Raw genomic sequence first — 22,265 nt, 5'->3', positions numbered from 1 at the left:
CTCTGTACTGTGAAAAGTCAAAATGTCTGCTTTGAAAAAGCTGACTGCTGCACCGGCGCTACTCATATTAAACACCGTAACACGCTGTTTAAATCTTGAACTGGTACTCAACTAGCGGCCCCATACAAGCCTCCTTCAACACTATGACCCACTTCACACACACACATATATACAGACATATATACATTTCTCCCACTCTGCCCTGACCTACATCTCCTCACACTCAGGAAGAGATGAGATGAATCACCAGGTACAAACCAGTAAAGTTCAAACTGACACACTGACTTATTACTGGACTCGTCACTTGCCCAGTCAGCAAACTAAATGGGTCAGATGCATGAAGAATAAAGACATACTAATGACAATGAAGAGGGGGGGAAAAAAAGACATGGCCTCACTCTGCACCAACTGATTATATTCAGACTCAGGCCTGAAGCGCTCACTCAGCTGCTCGAAATCAAAAAAAAAAAGAAGCGGACGTGGCAAAACATTCACCAGCTCGGTCGAATAAAGAATGAACTGAATTCTGAATTGTGCTTCTGACACAAAGTCCCAGGCCCCGACAGTTTAATTAGGCTGCTGATTACATGTGATGTAAGAGAGATTTATATATATAAATATAAAATATGAAAGGAGGTGATGTACCGTGAAAGCTCATCTGTCCATTTTATTTTATATCAAGCAAGCTGTCGGGTTTCTACCATTTTATCAGGAAACAAGGTTACACAAAACACCCCTGAGTTATAAGTTAAAAAGCTACACATTTAGTGTTAGTGTCTGCCCATAATTCGAAAACCGTATACATATTAAAGCTGTTTTCACTAAATTAGGGATGCACCGAATATTCGGCCACCGAAAAATTTTGGCAGAAAATGGCCCAAAAGAGCATTTTCGGTTTTCGGCTGAAAGACTTTTATCACCGAAACATCATGTTTCCACTCCATCTGCCATCCGTGGCGGACGTTTTTGAAAAGGCAAGGAAGTTTCCCAGTGATGGCGCCAAGGCAAAGGACATTACACAAAAGATTATGGAATCCAGTGCCTTACACCAGCGGTTCCCAAACTTTTTTGGCCGTGCACCCCCTTCTCTATTTTCAGCAAACTTTAAATGACCGTGGAGCTAGCACAACCCCATCATCATAGCATAGTGGTTATGAAAATAAAACTAGGACGCCAGTAATTTGAATTAAATTGCAATAAAGTTACACACAACCCACAACATAAATAACAAAGATCAGAGGCTCAGGAACAGATAAAATAAATAAATAAATAAATACTTCCGTCTTCTCCGCCATTACAGTTTTCATATCGCGCGCCCCCTAGAGGCAGCTCGTGCACCCACACCACACTTTCGGAATACCTGCCTTAGATAATCAGCCGTTTTCTGTCGCAGAAGATGTGGGATTTCGTTGGTGTAATCATTTTCTTTCGGTGTTTCGGCTTTTGGTCTTGGGGCCAAGAATTTTCATTTCGGTGCATGCCTAAACAAAATAAATCGGAACCAGGACCGACTTCATCGCCACTTGTTTTGGTGGTTGGTCCAGTGAACAATACAAAAAAAATATACAAAATATATAAATAGAGGAGGAACTGTACTGCATGAGAGAGCTGGATAATACTGGAATTTTTTTTAATGTGCAAAGAAAAGTGTGGTTAAACTACTACTAATAATAATAATAATAATATTAAATAAAATTCAGAAAAAGCTCATTCTTTTTTCCCCAGTATAAAGAGAGTAAAGGTCATTGCATCTAAATACTGTTAGTAACATTAACCAACTCCAGATATCTCCAACTTATATCTGACTGAAGTCTAAACAGAGGATGCAACTGTACACACACACACACACACACACACGCATGCATAAACAGACAAGTGGGAGAGCTGCATATTCTCTAAAGACAGAGCAGATTGATCCGATTGTCTGCATCATTAACCCATGTCCCACATTAACTCGGCAAACATTATGGAAGCATTAGCAACCTCCGCTTCTTTCGCTGACGGGAAACGTCTGCAAGAATTTACATCCGACAAAAACCACAGGACACACAGGCCGTCTCCACCTATGAGAAACCCGAAGATGATATTTACTCAGCTTCTGACGCACACAAACACGCACCACTTCAGCAAACTGACAATAAAATGATAAGCTATTACACTACCATCTGGCTATGCTTTGCTTATTTCATTTCAATAATTGAGAAGGGGCCCATGTTGGAAAGTTAGATTTAAAACATGTAAGATAGCGCGAGTGGGAGATTCTTTTTGAATAATGAGCTCAATTATTGCCTGTGCCTCCTCTTTACTTCTACCGAGCGTGAACAGTATCTTTCCTGGAATGCCTTGGCATTATTCATGCTTCCCCAGTAATCTGCTTCATTAGCCCTCACTGACTCTATAAAAGGTTAAACTTGTGGGATTTGAAAGAGGGAGAAGCCACGGGGATGAGTGTCAATATTCATCTTTAATTTAGTCAAAATCAATGCTCCAAATCCCAAATGATCACACTGATTCGCATTTCCTGCAGCGTTTTAATCCTGTCAGGGTGGAGACAGACAACTGGTGCATTTACAATTTGTGAGTTTACCGAAAACACGTCATATCACAGCACTGGGACTAAGTGATAATTGGCTGAACCGGTTGCTTCTTGTTGCACTATGTTGCACGATCATGATTGAATACTGCTGAAAGGTCAGTTACTCATTAAAGGCCTTTTCCTCTTTTGCTGCACCTCGATTTCACAAGGTTTAGTTTAAAGTCAAATGCATCAGCAGCAAAGGAAACTAAAAAAAACCTGAAGCACAAACAAAAAAAAATCAGCTAATCCTTTTTTAAAAACTTTTAATTATTGTCAATCTCATCTATATCAGCAGCTCAGCTCATCAAAAAGGGAAGAAGCAGCTGAAACCATCGGCTCTGGCCTTTGAATCATCAGCGTGGTGCAGCCTGGAGCACACAAGGTATGATAGGTATGACATAACACTAAATATAAATGCACATTGCCTTCCAGCACGGCTATCTCCACATGTAGACTGCAATGTCAGGATACATGAAAAATGCAGAGCCATTGGAGGAACTCTTTTTCTAGGTCACAAAGAGCTGCTATATGTTAAGCTTTTCTGAATCAGTGAGGCCTGGAGTTTGGGAATGGGGCTCCAGCAACTCTGTCAACTGAAGGAGGGGGTGGCTGCCTGTGGGTCAAGGGACCTGCAGCACCTCCTTCCCCCTCACCTGATGTTTGACAAGACAAGAAGAGGGAACTGGGAGTGGAGGAAACGTGGTGAATAGGAGGTAGGTGTGTGTGTGTGTACATAAATATTCTGCTTGATGAACTTGGTTTCTCTCCAGAGCTCCATCTCCGTCTCATTTTTATGTCTCTTCCCTCTCAGAGTCTTTCCCCCATAATACCATCCCACTCGTAGTCCTCTTCTCGCACACCTTTACATTCTCCTTTCTCTCGCTCTCTTACAGAGGCAGCTTCACATTTTCTATCTCTCTCTCTCTCCTTCTATCTCGCTATCCCCCCCCCCCAGGTGCAGATGTAGCTCATTTAGTTAATTACTGTCATTTCCGCTTGGTTAGTGCTCATGCAAATATACTGCAGCACGCACACACAGACAGAGTAAATGTCTATCTTAAAGTACTTGTGCCACCTACACGTATGCTGTAATCACATATAAAGCTCACATTTATACTTAGAAACGCGTCGTCTCATGCTCTCAAATAATGTAAAGTGCATTTAAAGCCACCTATAACGGTGAAAATGCTGCCAATAAATGCAGCATGGGCCTGGCTGGAAGCACGCACGTACACTTTATATACCCACATATTAAAAATTAACCTTACAGTCACTCCCACACGGGGCAAACGGTGTGCATCCTCCTAAAGCCTGGGAATTTGAAGGGGTCTGCACAGCATCCTATAGTCCAAACTACCTCTAAGCCTATATTGTGTGAGGAATGATGAAATACTGTCTTATTTACCATTTTTATCTTATGTTGGTAAGACAGCCGCAAGACTAGAAGAAGAAATAAATAAAACTCACTCCTGCACTAACAGGAGTTGCCGAGACTGGATGGGAGATGATTTCTGCAAGAAATGAATGATGAAATTAAAAGTAGAAAAGAAAATACAATTACTCCCAATAGCACAGAAGAAGAGTGGTGAGGGATAAGATGTGACAATGAAATTGTGTCTATCCAGTGTCTCATACAATCAACATCTCTACAGTTGGATATTATAGATGGAAATAGTGAGTGCTGTCTATACTATATTATTATATTCTTGGCAGGCAGGCGGGAGAATTAAATTATTGTTATTGTTCCAATAATGGCATTTCAGCTGTTGATATGGAACATGGCTGCAGCCTCCAAACGGCATTTCAAACCCAGTTCTGTGGGATTTTTACCCCACTGCCTCTCTCTATCTGGTGTCAGACTCCTCTCACCCACACAGGGCCCGTGGCCAAGAGACTGGCACGGACTTGACGTTAAGTGAAAGAATGGAAGAGAGAAACTATCTGGGCAACACAAGGCATCAGTTAGAGGCCATTTATCAAACATCCACTGGACGGGCAGAACACAAAGGCTGCAGAAATGCCTGTCTTCCATCGCTCCTCCCCGTAGTCAAGCCACAACTGCCTCTACATCTAATGCCAGTATTTAGTACGCAGACATATGGAGCTTGTTGTGTTAATAGCACTCAAATGATAGTTGTGCATAGTTAGTTTAGCCTTTTAAATGTTGCAGTACTGCAGCAGACTCTTAAAGGGGAACTACTGTTTTTTACAACCTGGACCTTATTTCTGGCATAAAATACCATCGTTTACTCACCCATGTAACTTCTGTGTAATCTGCGATCGTTCAGGAGATATTTAGATCGGCGTATATCCATATAGTGGGAGTGACTGGGGCACCGAGACGCAGCCTCTAAATAACGCATTATCTGCAGGGAAACTCGTTCATTTCACCAATATTTTGTTATTGTACGCTAGTGCTATTCCCCGTTGAGTCCGGAGTTACCTGTTATCATCATCCAGAGTCTGTTGGTCAATCAACAGGTCACAGCAGAGGCTGCGTCTCGGTGCCCCATTCACTCCCACTATATGGATATACGCTCATCTAATTATTTCCTAAACGAGTGCAAATGACCATATTTTATTCTAGAATGAGGTCCAGGTTGTAAAAAACAGTAGTTCCCCTTTAAGAAGCTCGACTATCTACTCCTCTAGAGCAGCCTTCGTATCAGCAATTTTCCAAACTGTCTGACATTTGACAGCTTTAAGTGTGAGATAAATTAAGGACATTAAAAATAACTTAACTGTAAATGATCTATTCTTGATCCGAGGGGGACGTTGAAACCTCTCTAAATTTATCTCTAAACTCTTGTCAAATGTTTCCTCTTCAGGTTTTTGCACTTAAGATAATATCATCTCTCATCATATTGCTATATCCCTCTAGCCTACCTTTCCTAATCAGCTTTGAAATTTATTAGTGCATCTTCAGCTTGTGGCTTTATCCTCCATCTACACCCAATTTCCTCTACGCCAATCTCTCTACGTCACTTTCAAATGTACGAATAAGAACCTGCGAAGGAATCAGCAAACCTGAGTTTCAAACATCTTACATCTACAGCGCATTTTTATTCCTATCTGGCTTTGGTGGACTCGTAGTGAATAGCTAAGGTCTCTGGCTCAGTCTCTGCTTTTATTTATTTTTTTTGCTGTTTATTAATAATTTTCTATCTTTTTACCCAGCAAGGCTCTGCACCAACAACAGGTGGTAATTTACAATTACAATGGAAAGCAACAAGCAGCTAGTGGTATCTGACTGGAAAATAAAATCACTTATTTGTTGTGCTCAGGGTTTGTGTTAATAACTCAAATGGGTGCCATTTGGATTCATTTTCACGTTTTGCCAATGTATCACACATTAAAGTAGGAGAGTACTGACGCTGACAAAAGAAAAATATTGGTTCAAGATAGAAATTGCTTTGTTTTCTTTCAAAAAAAACAAGACAAACAAACATGAAAACAGCCAGGTAAGTGTGAACAAGAGCAGTATCTAACCGGCCACATTACAAAACATTTATGCACTTTCAAGCAAACTGCAAAACCGTGAATGCATCTAAACCGGCTTTCAAAAAACCCAGAATATTGTTGCTTCCAGGCATTTCTGAGAAAGACGCAATTGTGCGGGGAAGGCAGAATTTACCATCATTCATCTGCCTTGAAAAGGAGACTTCATATGAAATACTCAAGACGCTGGACTCCAGGGGTGCCCTCACTCTTACTTGCGCTCTGTTGCTGTGTTTTTTCTGCTGCTTTTTCCTCCGAGGATCAAGCAGACAAAGATTGATATTCATCTCCCGCTACAAATGGCTTCTTCTAAACCTTCCACAAACATCTGCGGTTTGAGTCATACTGGATCAAATACTCTCTGACTGTGACTTAAAAGTTTGCTAGTGATCATTACCACCAGTCACCTGAATATCAATTAACACAGCAGGCGTAAGCTGTTGGTCTAGAGCAGCTGCCAGGCCATATGTTGGAAGTAACACCTTGATGAAGCTGTTATTCTGACTATTTAGATGCTCTGAAGATTTAGAGACTGTGTATACTTTAATTTTTAGCAAGATCTGATTTTTAATGGTCTTATTTAAAGTGGTATGAGTCTGCGATGATGAATCGTACATTTAGCAGTTACAGCCTCTTTAATGTGAGGATTTTCCCGTCTCCATATCGCATAGCTGTTAATTAAACAGTCTGACGCTGGTGAGTGATGGAAGACAATTTTAAGACACTGTTAACTGCTCTGGTTAGATTCGATAGGCCATCACCGTGCTTGACATTTTATTAAGAAGTCAGCTGATAAACAAATCAGTTTAGTTATGACGCTTACTATGTGCTTGTCACGATACTAACCCATGTTAGCTCACGTTCAGGCAATAAATCCAAGTTTAAATTAGAAGCTGTATCAACCAATTATCATTTATTTGGCTAAGTACACAAACATGAGATTAAAAAACTCAAATAGTATGCAGTAGTAGTAATATATTGTATTGTGACTGCAGTCAGAAGCAACAGCACACGTTTGTTTCTCCATTTCCAGCCCCTCAGTCTTGTTATTGTGTACGGTTGCACAAAATCCTGAACTGAATATGATTCGACAGCTGCGCGAATTAAACAAAGAACAGACCTAATCTGTTATAATCAAACAGGGATCCTGGAAAGATTAACAACTTAAGAAGTCTCACATGCGGCAGAGCTCCAAAGATGACTGTGATTACATTTCACTGACTCATTTTCAGGCGTCTCCGAACATGCCGCGTTCAGTCCTGGTGAAATGTCACCAAGCAGACGTGCGGCTACACATCTCTCATTCCTATTTCTCATTATCGCAATTTAAGCGGCGGAGATTTGGTGCTTTCACTGAGATCGGCGGCTTAGCTCAGTTTAATGATTGTACATGTTTCGCGTCTTGCAGTTGCTTCAGTTGCTTTTTTAAAAGAAAAACAAATGTCGTGCTTCAGTCTGCTCCGTCGCTTGATGAGTGTCTCGCATTAGTTAAACACAAACACTGTCGCATTCGGTGTGAACTCCAGAAATGTCAAACCCATCACACAGACATCAGCGAAAGTGTGCAAACATGGTAATTACAACAAGGCTGAGCATAAATATCACTCCAAACTCTTATTACTGACTGTGTTTACAATAATTCTGATGAGATTCCAGCGTAATCGTTCACATGGATGCTAAATAGTATTTTGAATCTGCCAAAAATAACATTAGAAGAAGAAGAAGAGGACTTTTCTGCCAACTATATACTGACAACACTGGCATGTTTTTTATCCCTGCTGGAAACTTGTCACATCTCCAGATGTTTAGCATCTGTGAGGCAAACACGCACAGAAACAACATACTTATTCAACCAGTATTTATTGAAGAAAACGGGCTGGAACAATTATTTACATGGTTACTAGGCAGGCTGTCAAAGGTTTACAACACCCCCCCTCTCAAGCTGATTGAAACTTGCTTCCAATGGGGCCAGTCTACTTCGACGGGGGCAGTTACATGAGGCATTTTTGTCTCACTGAAGTATTATTCTGATTATTAACAGAAAACTAGTTTCAAAGTAAACACAGCCTTTCATTAGTTGGTTGTTCCCTTCCCCTTTCTCATTGTTGTTGTTATTACCACAAGGGTACAGTTGCATTTTTCTGCTGTTAATGTATGCAACATTATTTTAATGTCACCTCCGCTGGCACCTTTTCGATTTAACCGTTAAATTACGCCGACAGGAAAGCTGCTGAAATCTGACACGTAACTCCCATCAACACTTACATTAAATGACACACTCGTGCTTTTAGCTGGTGAATTGACGTTAAACATGCGGATAAAAAGCAACACAAATGCATGCCGCTCCTTACAAAAAGGACTGTTTCCACAGCACTTTAGGATGATAGCATAGCGGAAAGCCCAGCTCACTCCAGCCTGGCAGCTTCAGCTGGAGAACCTGGGGTCACCTTTAGACTTTGGATGGATCCATTTCATCCTCGATTCTTTCTAATCCCACATCTGTGTCTGATCGCAGTTTGTGGCATATTGAGTTTCCAAAGCGCAGTGTTACCTTGGCATCATTTTTTTTATCCATTAGGAAGACGCTTGATAAAATCTAAGTAATCTCTCTCTCTGTGTCCCTGAGGGAAAATTGAAAAAGTTTGCATTCAGCTTTCTTGATAAAAGAGAGAAAACGGTTTATACAAAAATGCTGACCAATTTAGAGTCATTATATGTTCCACCAAAGAAAACGAATAAACCCATGCATGACTGAATATCAATCAGAATAGCAAATGCTTCCTAATTTAATATTAGACAATTATTCTTAATAAAATCAATACTTTGCAGCACTTCCCAGCTTAAAGATACTTTACTTGTCAAACAGTAAGGGAGAGATAAGCATGAGACTCATTTGAAGTCACTTAGGTTGCCTTTACCGAAACTAGGCAAGAATTTATCAATGAGGTCGGTTCGTTTGTGCCAGTGTGAACACAACCACATTGTCATTTCAACACATTTTGGTATATGAGGTGGAACGAAATTAGTTACCCTGGTCCCGGTGCAAGCCAAAGCAGAAACAGTATAGGGAAAAGTACAAAAATAGAATAAAATTAGCTAACTAAGTATGAAAAGATAACAAAAAATAGGCAAGTAAGAAATATAAATATAGAAAAGAGAAAACGCAACAATATACAGCTGAGCAATGCACAGCAAAATTAAAGTGACAACTGTGCACTACGAGAGCCTGTGCAAAACGTCTGCATTTAGTGCAAAATGCATCTGCGGTTGGTTGTCAGGGGGAGGGGGGGGCTAAAGGGGTCCTCCAGCGTTCAGCAGTCAAGCACGAGAAGCCGCTGCACTAATGCGCGCCGCCATCTTGGATGTGAACAAAGCTGAGCTCGGTTAGAGAGGGTGGTCTTAGGCCGATTGTTCCCTGGAGCGGTTTGTTTGCAGTGAGAACACGTGTAGTAAAGTAGGTAGTTTACCTGATGCACTAAACAACTGAAGCCTAAATGCTTTCTACGTGTAGCTTAGATGCTCTAAAATGCACAAGTTGTTCATATTCAGAACACTGGCAGGAAAGTACCCTGAGGTTTCTGTATAATATTTCTATACGGCTGGACAGAAGCTATTCAAAGTGGCTCTACAGTAAAATCTAGACATACAATCTGAAAACTTTCATACTAATAGAAGTTATCCAACAAAGAAGAACCTTTTTAGGAGTATAATTCCAGACTAATGCAGATTAGAAACTGCAATTCATATACAGTTACCCACTGCAGACCCAACAGACCCTGAAAGTTCAATAGTCTGTCCACCCACTGATAAAGCCTCCTCAAGAAAGCAACAAACTGCTCACGCAGTAATAAGAGACAGTTCAGACAGTTTATTTATAATACCACATGCAGCAAATGTCTTGGAGCTGCTTTTAAATGGGTTCACTCGTAAGTGGTTTTCTGTGGCCTTTACAACTGCTAAAATATTGATACTGTGTAAATGGACAGGCACTACCAATCGTCCCTCAATGATAAGCATTAGTGGACAGACCGATGCTGAAATATCGACTTTCAGGTCCCAACGTTTCAGTTCTAAGAGGAAAACTTATATTAAAACATCGATACCAAAATGAATTAAATTGGAGTAAATGTGAATTTTATTACTAAGTAACGGATGCCGAGGTCCACGGTGAAAAAATAACAAGCTAATTGCAACAATTTCTCTTTCCACGTGTCCTCTGCAGTAGTAGACAATATTCTGGTAAAGAGTGAGAGCTATGGTGACATTTATGACACACCCATAGGAGAGTGATTTATGCCTAGGCTTTAATTTGAGTTAATTGTTCACATGGATGCTGAATAATATTTTGAATCTGCCAAAAATAACATTCATTCATTCATCTTCTGTAACCGCTTGTCCTGTGAAGGGTCGTGAGGGGGGCTGGAGCCTATCCCAGCTGTCATTGGGCGAGAGACGGGGTACACCCTGGACAGGTCTCCAGTCTATCACAGGGCCAACACAGAGAGACAGACAACCATTCACACTCACATGCACTGGAGAGAACCCACGCAGACGCAGGGAGAACATGCAAACTCCACACAGAAAGGCCCAGTCAGCCCTTGGATTCGAACACGGGACCTTCTTGCTGTGAGGCATCAGTGCTAACCACCTCGCCACTGTGCCGCCCGCCAAAAATAACATTAGAAGAAGAAGAAGAAGACTGTTCTGCCAACTATATACTGACAACACTGAATTAGTTTAATAGAAGAAGACCCATGTTTTCTGTCCCTGCTGGAAACTTGTCACACACAAACACACAGAAACAACGTACTTGTTCAACACCTATAAACATGAAAATTTACAAAGGTCAAAGGTTTACAACACCCCCCTCTCAAGCCAATTGAAAAGTCCTTCCAATGGGGTCAATCTACTCCGACGGGGGCAGTTACATGAGGCATTTTCATCTCACTGGGCTATTACTTCAATTATTAACAGAAAACTAGTTTCCAAGTAAACATAGCCATTCATTAGTTGGTTCCCTTTCCCTTTTCTCATTGTTGTTGTTATTACCACGAGGGTACAATTGCATTTTTCAGGTAAAGAGTGAAAGCATGTGAAGCCTTGGTGACGTTTATGACAGACCCGTGGGAAAGCAATTTACGTCCAGGCTTCAGTTTCATGCGCCATGTTCCCTGCATTTTTAAAACTACACAGAATGCCATTTAATTCAGATTGGTTGAAATATGCCAGCGGAATAAATAAATACATTTATGAAGTAATGAGGTAAATAAGTGCCTCGTTAAATACCTATATAAAGATCAAGGCTGAGTTCAACTTGGGGGGAGATCTGCCTCCCTTGGATCGCCTCGCATCTATTCAATAAAACATTTCTCAATAATGTTTCTATTTCCAAAGCCTGATAGGGACGGATGGTGGTTGGTTTTATTGGCAATACTCTGTATGTTTTAATAGCACTTATGTTTCCATTTAGAATTATTTACCCGATAAGCCACAAACCTTATCTCATTAAATGTATTCCTAAGAGCAGCTGATGTTAACAGTCTCATTGGTTCTGACTGACAGCTGACTCACATTATTGACTCATTTATTTCCAGTGCGTTTTATACATTACGTATTTCACCCGCATTTCTATATGAATAAAAGCCTGTGAAACATATTGACTCCACTCCTCTTTTACAGTAGCTGGAGTATTCTCATATTTAGTAGATGGGATCATGAGGAGGGAAGATTACGTGGATATATCGAAGCAACATCTCAAGACATCTGCTGGGAAGTAAATAGGTCGTCTGACCACAGCATACTTCCAAAGGTCGACAAAAGCTGAGGTACTGGAGAGACTATCACAAAGTCAAATAGAAAATGTGGGGGCAGAACTGAAAACTCAAGTAAAGATGCCTACATATCTGACCAAACCTTAAACCAGCTTCCAACACCACTTCTTGCAACTTACTACTCAAAACCTTTGAACCAAGTTGAATCATTCAAAGACTACCAAACACTCCAGTAAGTGTGCGTAAACTTCTGACCCTCTGGCAGTGGGATGAAAGAAATAAAAGCTGAAATAAATCGTTCTCTCTACTATTATTCTGACATTTCACATTGTTAAAATAGAGTAGTGGCCTCAGACAGGGGATGTTTCTAATCATTAAAGGTCGGGAATTGTAAAAAAATAACTGAGCTTGAATGTATGTGCACTTCAACTGCAGCCAAAGCTCAATAAGATTTAGGATACAGTGAACTGTGGCTCAGTGTGTATTTATTTTTATTTTTTTGATAAATCTCCAGGAGTAGCAACAGCAAGAATATGCCAGATAAATGAAACGAGTACTTTTTATTTCTGTTCTTGCACAAATTAAGCCGTCGTGCACAACTATGGCTGCAGTGGATTAACTTAGAATGGAAGTATGTGTCATTGCACTTAAACCAAGCTAAATCTGGCACAGTGGCGTGGTGGTTAGCACTGATGCGTCACAGCGAGAAGGTCCCGTGTTCGAATCCATGGGCCGACTGGGTCCTTTCTGTGTGGAGTTTGCATGTTCTCCCTGTGTCTGCGTGGGTTCTCTCCGGTTCTCTCTCTTCTAAATTGGCCGTAGGTGTGCGTGTGAGTGTGAATGGTTGTCTGTCTCTCTGTGTTAGCCCTGCGATGGATTGGCGACCTGTCCAGGGTGTACCCCGCCTCTCGCCGGATGACAGCTGGGATAGGCTCCAGCCCCCCACCACCGCCACCCTTCACAGGAACAAGCGGTTACAGATGATGAATGAATGAGTATTTCAAAGTGGCGTTTATTTTGGTAGCTATGTCACCAGTATGGAACGCCTGAACATTACAACAGTAGTGCTCCCTTTAAATTAAGTTATATATCGTAACTTCAGGAACAAGTCCACGCCTCAAACATCCAATTACCCGCACCTGCTTACATAGGCGCGTATATCCTCGCCCGTTTGGCTCAGTTATCAACTCTCTCTGTTCTTTCTTCTCCTTTACAGTCTTACTGCAGGGACCGGGGGATACAGAGCCAAAGCTTCCAGCTTCCAGAGATATGCCCCCACCCTTAATCTCACTCCCTGGGTTCCTCCGTCAGAGGACCACCATCGGTCTCTACATCTTCCTTCATCCCATCCCCTACCTTTCCATCCTCTTAACCTGGTCAAAATAAACGTCTTTGTACATACTGAGGTGTGGTCTTGCTAGTGAACGAACAGACATATTGAGTGTCATGTGTTAAACTTATAGTAAGAATATTTAAGCCTCTTCTACTGCTGATATTGAGAATATACATCACGCAGTGCGCGCTGCCAGACACAAACATCCTTTCTGATGAACAAGGACACAACAACTGAATGAATAAAACTTTTTATGTGCACCTTTGAAAAGCATTTACCAGCTCGCATGCACAGCAGAGAGCAATCACTACGTACTAACTTGACCATAATGCCAAACACAAATACTGCCTCCTTGAACAGCACGCTGCGCTAATTACCAGCAACCAATTAACAAGAAAATGGTCATGCAGAACAAGATACAAGTCAACATTACCGTCATGGTGGCTGAGTTCACTGCTTCGGTTACATCAACAACTTTCAACAGGTTCATGCGTGCTCTGAGAAACACACTTACAAACGTTGCTATTATTTGATCCTGCAGGCAAATGTTAAAGGGAACAGGGGTGAAGGTCTTGAAATTCCACAAGCCCTGCGAAGAGTTAAGGTGAGCGGAGTAGCAGCATGCACGGTAGCACAAATAGGTGAGAAGATCACCGAGGACTCAAACACACACACACACACACACCCCACAGGGTGCAGCAGATTCTATGTTATTACAGTACATCATAAACGTAGCAGTGTTCACAATCCGTCCGACCGAATGAGGTCAGCACTTCTGTTCCATTTCAGATAGAGATGGAATTATAGAAATGAATGCTGAAAATGTTCTGAACTTATAAGTAATTTATTCTCTTGCAGACACTCTGAACCTCTCAAGGATACATCTCACTGCTGTATTTAAAATCATACACAACTCTCCTCATGCATGTAAGCGACACAATTGACAATTTAAAATGCTTTTCCAGATGTTTGTTAGAGACATGAACTAGTCGGGCATCTCGTACTACGAGCCCATGCTCTGTTTTGCTCCAATCCTGACAATATGTGCGGGTAATCGGATAATAAACAGAATAAACCTGACAACACGAGCAAATAGCAAATATCCACGCTGCTTTTCTCGTTCTTAATTGATGAGATGAAGAAAAAGATTTCCATTAAACCAATATTTAGATTAAGCCTCAGTAATCCCAACCAAACAGCAAACACAGTTCCAATTTCAGTTCATAACTCCACATCTATTTATACTCAATAAAAGGGGCATTCATCAGAAGCACAAAAGGCATCACGGTGCAAACAGAAAACAAACAAAAATGAACTCATTTAGCAGCATTAAATATACCTCACGTTAGCAGCAGGATAGTAAACAAAACAGGCAGTTTTTGCCAAGCAATTTTTGAGGGTTAGCAATAGTGAAACCAGCACCATCAAAACAGAGCTAAAAACCTACACATGTATGTTTGCCAGCAAGAGCAGTTCCTACCTTTCTGAAGTGAAGTCAATGGAGAGAAACAGATCCCGAGAGTTACATCCCATCTGGTGCAGAACAAAAAAGTAAGTCCACCTTAAACTCCAGTTCTGGGGGAAAAAAAAAAAAAAAAAAAAGATAAACAAACACAGTAAAGGAGACTTGGAGTAGCAGTGAGCAGGTGGGGAAAAAACATATTGTTTCCTCCTCAAAGAAAAAGACATCTTCAAGTCCTGTATTGTTTTTTGCAGGTGAACTAGCCTCCACAATGTTACAGCAACACGTAGTGACCCTGGACTGTACAACCATAGCAACCAAGCTAATTAGTCCAGGTGTGCGCAATCACGAGGTCACGTGGTCGTGAGTATTTAAAGAGCCCGCCTCATTTTTCAAGGCTGCGTTCGATTTATGCCACAGCGCGTTCAGTTCATGTCTCGGAGGCGGGGTCTAATTTATACTACATACTCAAAATGCTTGCATGTGTACAGAAAGTCTTTCATTTATAGTTTTCGTGACATTTTCCAAATCAATTCTAGCTCTTGATTTCATCCTGTGAAGAAATTATATATTTTTTTGTACACCGATCAGCCACAACATTGCCCCGTATTAAAATGTCAATGGAATTAATGAATAACAGGGCGCTTTATATGAAAATTTACGGTAAACTTATTCCCAGGCCAGCTCCTGCTCTGTGACCAATGAGCTGTCAGCGGGGATCCCATTCATCTCATTGGTCGAGGTACTGTTGCTTGTGAAGAAGATACCGGAAGACAACAAAGCAGCGACTTTTCCTCACACTTTATGTTTGCACTATTACAAGAGGAATGCTCTGCTTTCTATTGTTTTATATTAATTTATACAGTTTTAAGTTAAAGGTTTCTGTTTAAGAAAGATATTTATTTTATTATGTTAATTTTGTTATTTTGTATTGAAAAAAAATTGTTGAATAATAATTTGTTTTCCATGTGTTCATATCACTCAAAATTATGCATCTAATTCAATTCAGGTTCCAGTCAAATAGTTAAAAAATCGTTTCACACACACAAAAAGCTCAAAAAAAAGATTCACCACTCCGTGAAAGGTGAAGGCAGTCGGGTCGGCCAGCCCTGCCAATGAGGTGTCCCTTATTTATTTTTCAGGGAGTTGGTAACCCTATGTACCACCCACCTAGACCAGACTAGACACCCCCACCCCATAGCAATGACACTCCTTGATGGAAGCAGCCATCCCCAAGAGGATGCAGCCTGACACAGACACACACACAAAAACAGTTTAGGAACAACTCGTGAAGAACAGCACAAGGTGTTGACCTGGCCTCCAAATTCACTAGATCCCAAACTGATCAAGTATCTGTGGGATGATCCACAGAGGCCTCTCCCCTCAACCTATAGGACCCAAAGGCCCCCACGGGACACCCTCAGAAGGCCCATGTCCATTATCTGATGAGTCACAACTGTTTTTGGAGCCACTAGAGAGACCTACACAATATTAGGTCATAATGTTATGCCTGATCGGTGTATTTCCATGAAGGAAGCTGCGAATATTAACACAAATCATCTGTTTGAATTATAGGACAGCTTAAATGTATGCACAATGAAGGGCAGCGCTGCTTTGATTGACAGTTGAATGCTGCCCACCCAGACGCCACCTGCCCTGATGGGTGCAGGCCTCAGCAATGATCCTGCAGCTCAGCGCGTGCCAAATAAGTGCCAAAGCAACAGTAACAAATTAAATCTTAAAGGCGCAAGATCGTTTCTCACTCTGCTTGCCGCCGTCTCGCCTTTATTTCTGTGTTTCCGTCTGTCTTGTTTGTCGCGGCACATCTGTGTCAGCCTGAAAACCCATCTGTCTGTCTGCCTGCCCGTCTAATTGTGTGAAAAAAAGGAAGACGTTCATCCTCCCTTCCTGTTGTTCTGGGTCTGCTCCGCTCTTTCATATTCTACCTGGGTGCAGTAATGAGGTCTGCACGGTAACACGGAGAATTTAACCAGAAAATGTCTCTGCTTTCATCTGTGTGTGTCTGCCTTTGTGTCTGCATATGTGCAAGCTTTCTCATTGCTGGGTAACTGTGCTTTTTTTTTTCTTTTCTCCTTATTTTATTTTATTTTTTTTAAACCAGACAGGAAAGTTAGCAAGGTACATGTGCACACACACATTTCTATAAAAGAATGCACACTTCAGCAGATACGCATGGACACAAATTCAGCACATGCAGAAATATAATGAGACAGGCTTGCAGAGTTTTGAGAGAGAGAGAGAGAGGGAAAGAGAATGAGATGCTGAAAGAACGAGGGAGGGAAATAGGGGGAGAGGCAGACAGCCTGCATAGTACACACTACTGCACAAAAGAACAAGAAATGGGAGGGGAGGGGGGCAAGAAGAGAAGGTGTGCATCTGTGCATGTGTCTGAGATAGAGACAGAATGACAGAGAAAGGAGAGGAGGGGGGAAAAAAAGCGATAGAGGTTCAGCGGGGAGTTGAGGACCACATACTCGCACAGCGAAAAAGAGCCAGCCGGCAGAGAGAAGAAGAAGAGTGAGGATGAGAGGCTGAGCGAGGCTGGGGGACGCCAACGAGTGGGAGGGGTGAAGAAGAGGATCTCATGTTCGCGCTGTGTCGGTGCTGCACACGAAGAAGGAAGGGAGGGAGGGAGGGAGGAAGAGAGGAAGGAAAGAGGGTGAGATGACACCAGCCGCAAAGACAAATAGCATATGGATGGAGAGATGTGAGAAAGGGAAGTGGGAGATGGAAGGGGAGGTAAGAAAGGCAGCGTAAAACTGAAAGAGGGAGAGAGAGAGAGACAGAGAAAGAGGGAGGGATGGAAAGGCAGAGCTGCTGCGAGCAAGACATACACATAACACATTATGGCTATTATTAGAAAGAGAGGAGGGGGGGGGTCTGCAGGAGGGAGGGTACATGAATGCAAACAGAAAAGAAATTATATTTTTTATTAGGTAGGACAGGAGAAGGAAAGTAGGAAAGGAAAGGAAGGGAAAGGTGTTGGTAGTATGGGGTTTAAGGAAAAAAAACGTTAGCAAACCAAAGCAGAGGAGCAACAGACAGATGGGATGAGAAGGAGGGGGAGATCAGTGAGCTATTCTGGGGCGAGCCAAAGCATGTCCAGTTGTGTCACTTCAGATTTGTTATGTATTCCTCACTTTTTTCACTCCCCTCCTCTCCTCCACTTCATCCTTTGCTCCACTGGCTTCAGCCTCACTCAGCAAGAGACTCAACAGCAGGCAGCCACTACCACCACCACTACTCTGTCTGTCTGTGTGTGAGTGAGAGAGAGAGAGAGAGAGAGAGAAGCTGAAAGTACGACTCTCCATCCAAACCCTTTTTTCCTCTCCATTTCCCCTCCACAACTCTCTCCTCTTTTCCAGAATTGACTGCTGCTCTGTGACTCCTGACTCATTTTACTTTCACCTTATGAAACGCTCTGAAGGCTTTCTTGTGCTGAGGAGGATGCAAATATATTCAGAGTGAAGAAAGAAAGTAGGAAACAGTGAACCACACAGCAGGTGTCTGAATATAAATATATATATATATGTTTTTGTTATTTTGCACACGTTTTGTGCGTCTGGGAGTTAAAGAACACTTTAGGTTAACATTCCCCACACATAGATCTAATGCAATTAATTTCTATCCATCTATCAGAAGGCCTTAACCCTCTCAGGCTTTGCGCTATACATTTCTGATCACACTGCCTTAATCTATAAATTGCATTTGACACACACAGTTTCTTCTCCTCCTCACCGAGTGCTCTTATGGATCCAGGGCTGTAAAACAGGGGCCCAATTTTACCAATTATAAGTGAGCTTCATTCAAATAAACTTTTCCAAATGTGTGCTAATCCGGTATTTCTGAGAGCCTTGATGTGGAGCTTCACTGGTTTTCTTCTTGTGTTTTTTTTTCTCCCCCCTGTGATTAGATATCAACTGAGTAGAAGAGGTTCAGTTTGAAGCTGTGGAACTATTGTGCCACCAAGTGGTCAGAAGGGTTTAATCTGTAAGTAGACTCCTGCTCGATACCTCCTTCAAGCTGGAAACCGATCAGGCATAACATTACGACCACCTTCCTAATGTTGTGTAGGTCTCCCTTGTGCCTCCAAAACAGTTGTGACTCATCAGAGAATGGACATGGGCCTTCTGAGGGTGTCCTGTGGTGTCTGGGAACAGGATGTTGTTAGTGGGGGCCTTTGGGTCCTATGGGTTGAGGGGAGGGGCCTCTGTGGATCATCCCACACAGATACTTGATCAGTTTGGGATCTAGTGAATTTGGAGGCCAGGTCAACACCTTTTGCTGTTCTTCATGTTTTCTTTAGTTGTTCCTAAAGCGAGTGTCATTACTATGGGGTGGGGGTGCCTGGTCTGGTCTAGGTGGATGCTACATGTCTAAGTAACATCCACATGAATGCCAGGTCCAGAAGTTTCCCAGCAGAACACTGAATTTTCACAAAATGGTCAATGGTATTCACTTCTCCTGTCAGTGGTTTTAATGTTGTGGCTGATCAGTGTATCACACTTTAAATGCTGATTACAGTGTCATTTATTCTTCTGTTTTAATGTTTTACAAGCAGGGACATGTTGTGGCATACTACAACAAATCTAGGGACTTATGTAATTTTCTTCAGTCATGTCTTTCTTCACCAGTGTTCTTTCAGCACCAAGTCCCAATCACCGGGCTTTACTTCCACCTGTTTTCAGCAGTAAACTGGTTTCCTCTGTGTCTCCACCGTTGCTCCTTCCAGTCCGGGAGATGAGGATAGGCAAACAGCCGCAGGTGCAGCCAGGAGCTCAGCGCGGCACAGACAACAAAGCCCGGATCTGCGGAGGAACATCAGGACTGTCAACAGTGGCGGCTGATGGCTGTCGAAGGAGGGCAAACAGACATCTGCAAACAGACACAGATATCGGTGCCAAAATAAAACAGAGGAGACACATGAGGCTGGTTATGTTGACGTTAGATGGCAGACGGAAAGCTCTAAGCGCAGCGCAGAGAGACTGCAGTGGTGATAACCAAACTAGTAGTGGTCACCAAGTATTATTGCGTCAAATCTTTTAATTGGGAAGCCTCTACAAGATATAATTTATGTGGAAGTTGCTGACCTCCAAATTCACTAGATCCCAAACTGATCAAGTATCTGTGGGATGATCACAGAGGCCTCTCCCCTCAACCCATAGGACCCAAAGGCCCCTACTAACAACATTATGTTCCTGGACACCACAGGACACCCTCAGAAGGCCCATGAGTCAGATGTTTTGAATGCACAAGGGAGACCTACACAATGTTAGGCAGGGTGTTTTAATGCTTTGGCTAATCGGTGTAGTTATCCAGGTTGCTGCTTCTTTCACCTTCCATAGAAGCATGCAATGCAAACCTTGGCACAGGACATAACAAAACATACTAGAACATAACACTTCATGATATAAAACTACTTAAATATTCCCTCCAGACGCGTTTGAGATCAACAAAACTACTATCTTTCAAATCCCAGTTAATATTTTTTTTCAAATTTGACTGATATGCAACAAAAAAAAATCAATAAACCACTAAAATCCTCACAGCACTCCCCTCGTCTTTTCACAAACCCTGAAACCCATCTATGAATATGCTAATTAGATTCGGTCCAAACATTGAAATGCCAAAGCCCAAAGTGTTTCCCGCTTAAGGCAAAAAGTCCATTTCCAATGTGCATGATGTGGAAGTTCCCTGCTTGCATTTCGGAGCCCGGCGGGCTTCCAGTTTAGCAGCCATGTCACAAAATGAATCTGCTACGTGTCATTAAACTCAGATTTAACGTGGAAACTGAGAAACTCCAGCAGATGAATATGAAAACAAACCTCAGGTCTCTGCACATACATTATCCTGCTCGGTGGTGTACAAATAAACAAGATATGTTTTTTTTTTTTACTGGAGGGAGACTTTAAATTCACCTCATATACTGAACGCACAAACCAAGAATCATCGTATGTGTTATGATGCAAAAGGCTCTGCTGGCCTCTAGTGTCAAGTGAAACTGTATTCAGCTGAGCTATGGAACAGCAAAAGTGAATTTTACTCATGGAGGACGCCATGTTTGGAGCAATTAATGTTTGCTGTATCGATCCTGACTTAATGAATATCAAGCAGGTTCATTCATTATTTAGATGAAAACACAACGACAATGAAAACAGCGGGGCAAAGCCTGCAGACAGTCCCACGGGAAGAGGAAAATCTAATTACTGAGCTGGTCAGGGCTTGGTCAAAAGTGCTCTGTCGTCGCCCCCTGTTGAATTCAAATGAGATGACAAAGACATGACAAGAAGAGCTCAGATGTACAGATGAACAGATGCGACAGACTGATGGTGTGAACTCAGCAGTTCTATTAGGGAGACAAATAAATACAGACAAGCCTTGTGTGGGAAGCTCTCTCACTACACAATCACAGACGTGCCATTACGTAAACATGAACAATGTGGAACAGTCTGTCATACGCAGGAATTAAAATAACTTTAATATGTTATGTTGTCAGGAGGGCATCTGTTGCACTATACGCAGATAAAATATCTGTCATGCAGCAGAAGAACTTAATCGACTGAGAAAGATTGAACAAGTAGCCATAGTGCTGAGTAATCCTGATCATAATCAGGCACCCGGTAGCATCCAGCAGCTTGTTTGCACATTAATGGGTCCAATTAATGAGGCACTCGATTGATTTAGGGCAGACCTTCTATAAAATTGGGGAATTTGGGACAAATAGATCAAATCCAAAAATGGCTCGAGCATTTCGCCTCGCAACTCTGCGCCGTCCCTTATGATATGACAAATTAAAGCTCAGATAGTGTTGGATAAATCACATGTTGGGAATTTCAAAATGCTGTTGGGGATTTTAAAAGGAACCAGATATGTGTTATACAGAATCTGGAATCAGTTAAAGGTACAGAGTGGAATGTTTCTCTCCCCCTAGTGGTGGTGAGAGGAATTACACCAACACTGTCAACATGTTGGTATGATGGATGTCTACCATGTTTCATTGCTTTCCAGTGAGGAAAAGCCACACCAATAGTAATCGATGCTTGTCCTTGACAATGATTTTTTAGTAATCCTTCTTTTTTATATAGAACATCGGAGCTTCCTAGATTCAATTTCATCCTTTCTGACTGCCTAGCATATTGAATAAATTGAATTAGCTATTGAAGTCTTCATACTCCTAGTTGCATTAGCAAGAGTACTCCCTTTAACCAATTAATGAGGCATTTGATTGATTTAGGGAAGACCTTCTATAAAACTGGGGAATTTGGGACAAATAGATCAAATCCAAAAATGACGCTCGAGCATTTCGCCTCACAACTCTGCACTGTCCCTTATGATATGACAAATTAAAGCTCAGATAGTGTTGGATAAATCACACTTTGGGAATTTCAAAATGCTGTTGGGGATTTTAAAAGGAACCAGATATGTGTTATACAGAATCTGGAATCAGTTAAAGGTACAGAGTGGAATGTTTCTCTCCCCCTAGTGGTGGTGAGAGGAATTACACCAACACTGTCAACATGTTGGTATGATGGATGTCTACCATGTTTCATTGCTTTCCAGTGAGGAAAAGCCACACCAATAGTAATCAATGCTTGTCCTTGA

Source organism: Chelon labrosus (assembly GCF_963514085.1).
Source record: "Chelon labrosus genome assembly, chromosome: 1".
In the NCBI taxonomy this organism is placed as follows: domain Eukaryota; kingdom Metazoa; phylum Chordata; class Actinopteri; order Mugiliformes; family Mugilidae; genus Chelon; species Chelon labrosus.
This window is presented reverse-complemented; position numbering follows the sequence as displayed.